The following is a 6,363-nucleotide window of genomic DNA, read 5'->3' on the forward strand; positions in this document are numbered from 1 at the left end:
AAAATCGATCAGGCGCTGGAACAAATTCAACAACACGGCCTACTCATCAACGCATGGAACACCTTTGCACCGGAGGTCGAAGCGGAGCGTCTAGAGTGCGTCGCCCAACGAAGATCCGCAGATGCCGCTGACGAGAATGAGATGGACAATGTTCCCGAGTACCAAGTCGGTGGCGAGAGCAGCGGAACCACGCCGGCAATCGTGATACCGAAGCTGAGCCCTGACTTGGTCAGAAAGATGTACCAAAGTCTCAACGAAACCCAGGCGTCCATGTTCTACGCCGTGCGCGAGTGGTGCTTTAAACGCGTGTGGAATCACAGTCTTGAACCTTTCTTTTATTTCGTCTCTGGCGGAGCTGGCTGTGGAAAATCGCATGTGATCAGGTGCATTTATCAGGAGGCAACGAAGATTCTGCGCCAACTCCCCAGATTCCGCGACCAAGCCGACATGTCCCACCCTGCAGTGCTGCTGGCTGCGTTTACTGGCACCGCAGCTTTCAACATCTCTGGGAAGACGTTGCACTCTCTTCTGAAGCTGCCGAGGTCTTTAAAACCGCCGTATCAGGGACTAGGGAACGCGCTGGATGAAGTCAGAGCTTCGCTTTCAAACGCAGAGATTCTGATCATCGACGAGATATCTATGGTTTCGAAACAGCTTTTCGCCTACGTCCACTGGAGACTTCAACAGGTTAAGGGAAACAAGAAACCTTTTGGTGGGATGTCCATCCTTGCAGTAGGAGACTTTTACCAGCTGCCGCCCCTGGGAAAAGCAAAACCGCTCTGTGTTTACGAGGACGACGTTCTTGATCTCTGGAGAGACAATTTCCACATGGTCAACCTGACGGAAATCATGCGCCAGAAAGACGACCTTCGCTTCGCTGAACTTCTCAACAGGATAAGAGTAAAGCGGAAGACCGACGCCCTTGGAGCCGATGACAAAGCCTTGCTCGCACAGGCTATCCACGAAATCAAAGACTGTCCACCTGATGCACTACATATCTATGCTACAAACAAAGAGGTCAACGAACACAATTCGGCAACCATAACAGCGCTTCATTCCGATTTCATCAACATCCGGGCAGAGGACTACAGAAAGGATCCGCGAACGGGTGAAATGGTCAACTTGGCTAAGGCGATCAAAGGCAAACAGTCCGATTTACCCGACAACATACAAGCCGCACCAGGAGCGCGTGTGATGATCATCAGGAATCTGGACGTAGAAGATGGACTTGTTAACGGGACATTCGGAACAATCGCGAACATCGTGACGGCCACGCAGGACGGACCAAAGACCGTGAGACTGATCGGACTCGAATTGGACAATGAAAATGCGGGTCAGAGATTTCGCAAGAAGGTACGAGGATCCTCAGACAACCTAGTGTACATTGAAAAGTGTGAGGAAAGCACGAGTAAAAAGGGACTTCTTCGTAGGCAATTTCCAATGAAACTGGCCTTTGCATGTACAGCTCACAAAGTGCAAGGCATGACGATGGACTCGGCAGTAGTGAGTTTGAAGCGCGTCTTCGAGCCCGGAATGGCCTACGTCGCCCTTAGCCGCACAACGTCGCTTAAGGGCCTGTACGTCACAGAATTTAGCGAGGACAAAATCTACGCTGATCCTGCGATCACAGACGCGCTCCAAAACATGAGACGCGCATCGTTTGAAAATACGAGACCGCTATTGCAGTTTTTGAAATCAGCAGTTCCGACGTTCCAGACATTGATTGTTGTCCACCATAATGCACAAGGCCTCCCGTCGCACATCGAGGACATGAAATGCCACCATGAACTCAGACTTGCTGATGTACTGTGCATAACCGAAACACACTTGTCTGGATCCTCTCTTGCTCCCCAGTTCCAGCTGGAAGAATACGACTCGGTCACACGTAGCAGACACCTTTCTTACACGAACCATACAGAAATGGCTACGGCAAATGGGGGCGGAGTGGCAGCGTACTACAGGAGACATCTTACGGCTGAGGCCCGAAAGTACCTGCAAAATGTGACTGACCTTGAGTTTGTTGTCGTCAAAGTTGAATCGCCAGTCAGAGCTTTGATTGCAACTGTATACAGGCCACCAAATTACAGTCACAGTGGGTTTTTACCACAACTGCAAAGTCTGTTGGACTCATTGGACCTCATGAATCACCAACCAATCATTGTTTGTGGAGACTTCAATGAGGACCTTATGAGCAGAGGGAAAAAAAGCATCCACGAACTGTTTCAGTCAAGTGGATATACACAACTGATTACTGCTGCAACTACTGAAAAACAGACACTGATTGATCACATGTACATATCGCAGCCAAACGCCTGCCTCCAATCAGGTGTTATAAACACATATCACAGTTATCACAATGCCACTTACTGTGTTCTTCACTAAAATAATATGTTAATTTGTAAAGTCGGTGGCTTGGTTTGTTTAGTTTTGTTTTATTTTTTATTTTTTTTTGGCAAATGCTAAAATCTAAACAAGATGTTTAAATGTTAAAAAATGATTGTTAATTGTATAAAACATAATTTTAAGAATCTATGTGACGAGATTCACGAGTTTTCAATATGTCTGATATCGGGCGGGTATATTGATTATGCTTTTCATTTGTATGTTTCATTGGTTCTTCAGCGTGTAAAGTCGGTGGCTTGGTTTGTTTTGTTTGTTTTATTTTTTAAATAAGATGTTTAAATGTTCAAATTGATTGTTGATAGTATATAACATAATTTTAGGAATCTGTGTGACAAGTTCAATATGTCTGATATAGCGTGTCTATTCATGAGTATTCATGAGTATGCTTTTTATTTGTTTGTTTCACTTGTTCAGCATGTAAAGTCGGTGGCTTGGTTTGTTTTGTTTGTTTGATTTAATTTTTTTGGAAATAGGTAACATAACTATAGGAATCTATGTGACGAGTTTCAGTGTGTCTATTGATGAGTATGCTTTTAATTTGTACGTTTCATTGGTTCAGCAGTTCAGCGTGTAAAGTCGGTGGCTTGGTTTGTTTTGTTTGTTTGATTTATTTTTTAAATAAGATGTTTAAATGTTAAAAATGATAATTGTATCTACCATAATTTTAGGAATCTGTATGATAAGTTTCAGTATGTCTGATATCGGGCGTGTATATTGATTATGCTTTTTATTTGTACGTTTCACTTGTTCAGCGGTTCAGTTTGTAAAGTCGGTGGCTTGGTTTGTTTTGTTTGTTTGATTTTTCATTTTTTTTTGGAAATAGGTAACATAACTATAGGAATCTATGTGACGAATTTCAGTGTGTCTATTGATGAGTATGCTTTTCATTTGTATGTTTCATTGGTTCAGCGGTTCAGCGTGTAAAGTCAGTGGCTTGGTTTGTTTTGTTTGTTTGATTTATTTTTTAAAAAAGATGTTTAAATGTTAAAAATGATAATTGTATCTACCATAATTTTAGGAATCTGTGTGATGAGTTTCAATATGTGTGATATAGGGCGTGTATATTGATTTGGCTTTTCATTTGTACGTTTCACTTGTTCAGTGGTTCAGCGTGTAAGGTCGGTGGCTTGGTTTGTTTTGTTTGTTTGATTTATTTTTTTTAAATGAGATGTTTAAATGTTCAAGTTGATTATTAATTGTATATACCATTATTTAAGGAATTTATGTGACAAGTTCAATAGGTCTGATATAGGGCGTGTCTATTGATGAGTATGCTTTTCATTTGTATGTTTCACTTGTTCAGCGTGTAAAGTCGGTGGCTTGGTTTTAGTTTTCTTTGTTTTATTTTTTAATTGAGATGTTTAAATGTCAAAATTGATTGTTAATTGTATATCACATAATTTTAGGAATCTGTGTGACGAGTTTTAATATGTCTGATATAGGGTGTGTCTATTGACCAGTATGCTTTTCATTTGTACGTTTCACTTGTTCAGCGTGTTTAGTCGGTGGCTTGGTTTATTTAGTTTTGTTTGTTTTATTTATTTCCTTTGTAAATTGGTAATGACAGTGAGGCTAGTATAGCCAGCTACAAGGCAATTTGTACAAAAGTTGAATGATGTTGAGCAAAGCAGCAGCAGTGAGGATCAGTGGCAGGTTTAGCGAAGACTAAGGGAGAGCGAGAGCAGCAGGTCTGTATTTCAATACAGGTTTTGAAATGTTAGAAGTAAAAGTTTAACCTTAAATTTGTGTTCTGCAATCTTTACTGACTGTAGTAAATGCATTCTATCTTTTGTCGTTAATGTCAAAGACGACTTGGGAGAGCGAGAGCAGCAGGTCCACAAAGGATGCACAAGAACAGTGCAGCATCTTCAGTGAGGAAGCAGGAAGTGAGAGCAGAGAGTTAGTGAGAAACACACTAAGATGAAGGGAGAAGCATTAGGACACTGTTGAAGTATATTTAGGAAGATTTTTAAACATATTTCACTGCAATATAGGTTTTGAAATGTTGAAAGTAGAACTTTACTCTTACATTTGTGTTCTGCCATTTTTAATGACTAGTAAACGCATTCCATCTTCTGTCATTAATGTTTGCCTTTTAAAGTTGCAGGAGGAATTCGGATACAACAGCTAGAACAGGAGAAGATTCCTCAAGATACAATCTTAAGCTAAGTTTAACCACTTCATTTCAATCAATGATCAAATACCTTATAGCTTTACCGCATTTTTAGAAAAAAAAAAAAATCTAATTGTTGTTTTGAATGTTTCAGCAACACTGAAGTGAGAACGCCTGAGAAGAGCTGTTGACAACAAGAGGAGCAGATGGCAGTGCCTGAGGGATCAAGAGTACTGCGATACCAATGAGGTAAAATAAAAACGTGACAGTAAAACATTTATAACGTAAATTCTGTTTTACAGTGATTCTCAAAAATCACAAAACATTTAAGACATCTTGTTTATCTACCTCATTTCAGGATATCCTGCCTACTGTCATGCCTGCTTCGAGTGAGCCCCGCCTGCTTCGAGTGAGCCCCGCCTGCTTCGAGTGAGCCCCGCCTGCTTCGAGTGAGCCCCCGCCTGCGTCGGGTGAGCCCCCCGCCTGCGTCGGGTGAGCCCCCCGCCTGCTTCGGGTAACCCCCCCGCCTGCTTCGGGTAACCCCCCCGCCTGCGTCGAGTGAGCCCCCCGCCTGCGTCGGGTGAGCCCTGCCAGCTTCGGGTGAGCCCTGCCTGCTTGTATAAATCTTTATAGATGATTTACATATGTTTAATATCATTACTTATCTTAATATAAAACTTTGAAAAATCACAGAAATTTGAATCACACAACATTTAAGACATCTTGTTTATCTCCTTCACCTCAGGATATCCTGCCTACTGTCACGCCTGATCCAGCAGCTGGTTGAAGTGGGATGCGTCTTGTGAGCCCTGTCTGCCGGTTCTCTTTGTCCAAGTCTAGTCTGCGAGGTCGCTTAACAAGCTCTTTAGATTTGTTTAAAGAGGTGGACATGATTGGTGTGGACGGAAAGCAAGATGATCAAAAGCGATGATTTTATTTTATTTTATTATTCTTTTGTTTTGTTTTTTTCTTTCCTTTTTTTGTGTGTCTGTGTGAAATTTAAGCACAAGCAGCATTGTCCTAAGTAATGAGTGAATCATTGATTTCTCGGCCTTTTGGCAAGTTCAGCTGTTTTAATGAAGTTCAAAATAGGAACTTTAATCTAAGCTGATTATTTTGAACTCTCTTTCCTAAAGGAAGGTCCTTTTAACAGATTTAAACCAAAACCGACAAAATACAGTCCAGAACCTGCACTCTTGGACTTGTGTGTGTGCCATTGGACTTTTGATTCTGAATTATTTTATTTTTGTGCCTTTTCAGATTCCTGAATATGTGTGTGTGTTAAAATTGCAGGTTTTTTTTCTGTAGATTGTGACTGTTTTAGGCACTTTTTGTACCATTTGTTTAATTTAAAAGAAAAATTTAATCAGTATTTAATTAGTAACTTAAGTTCCCAGTGTTATGCTGGTTTTGTTATTTACTGTAAGATGACTTGTGATTTTAAATAATTACTAATAAACTGTCTAACTGTTGCACAGACCCCTTTGTATATTTTTTCAAAAGATTTCAGGTAAAGTTAAGAAAATATTTTGTCTTCTAATGATTATTGATAATAGTTGTGGATAAAAAAAGTATCTTTGGGTCAAAGGAATGTGGCTAGGCAAGTTATACAAAGGTTAATAATGGTGAAATAAAAACTAAAGAATGATAAGCTATTATCAAAAGAGAAATCAGCAAATATGAATAGAAGCAATACTTTATTATTGACACTTCACTGCTATACCAGCACTTTGAATGTTGTTTGTCACAGAGAACTGAGGGAAACATTGTAATACTGGGGCATAAGTTGTGTCACCGCAAGCACTGAATAATAGCGACACTGATTAGAAGTGACTCGGCATGCGCAT

At 40.7% G+C, this 6,363-nt stretch overlaps 1 long non-coding RNA gene across 1 annotated transcript; it reads left to right on the forward strand.

The window, feature by feature from the left end:
* The first annotated feature begins 5,030 nt into the window (after positions 1-5,030).
* On the forward strand, positions 5,031-5,988 carry LOC128523821 (uncharacterized). Its single transcript, XR_008360454.1, has 2 exons — positions 5,031-5,074; positions 5,262-5,988. It is a non-coding gene; the product is annotated as an uncharacterized LOC128523821 (long non-coding RNA).
* Positions 5,989-6,363: the final 375 nt, after the last annotated feature.

The sequence above is a fragment of the Clarias gariepinus genome, chromosome 5 (assembly GCF_024256425.1).
Source record: "Clarias gariepinus isolate MV-2021 ecotype Netherlands chromosome 5, CGAR_prim_01v2, whole genome shotgun sequence".
NCBI lineage: Eukaryota > Metazoa > Chordata > Actinopteri > Siluriformes > Clariidae > Clarias > Clarias gariepinus.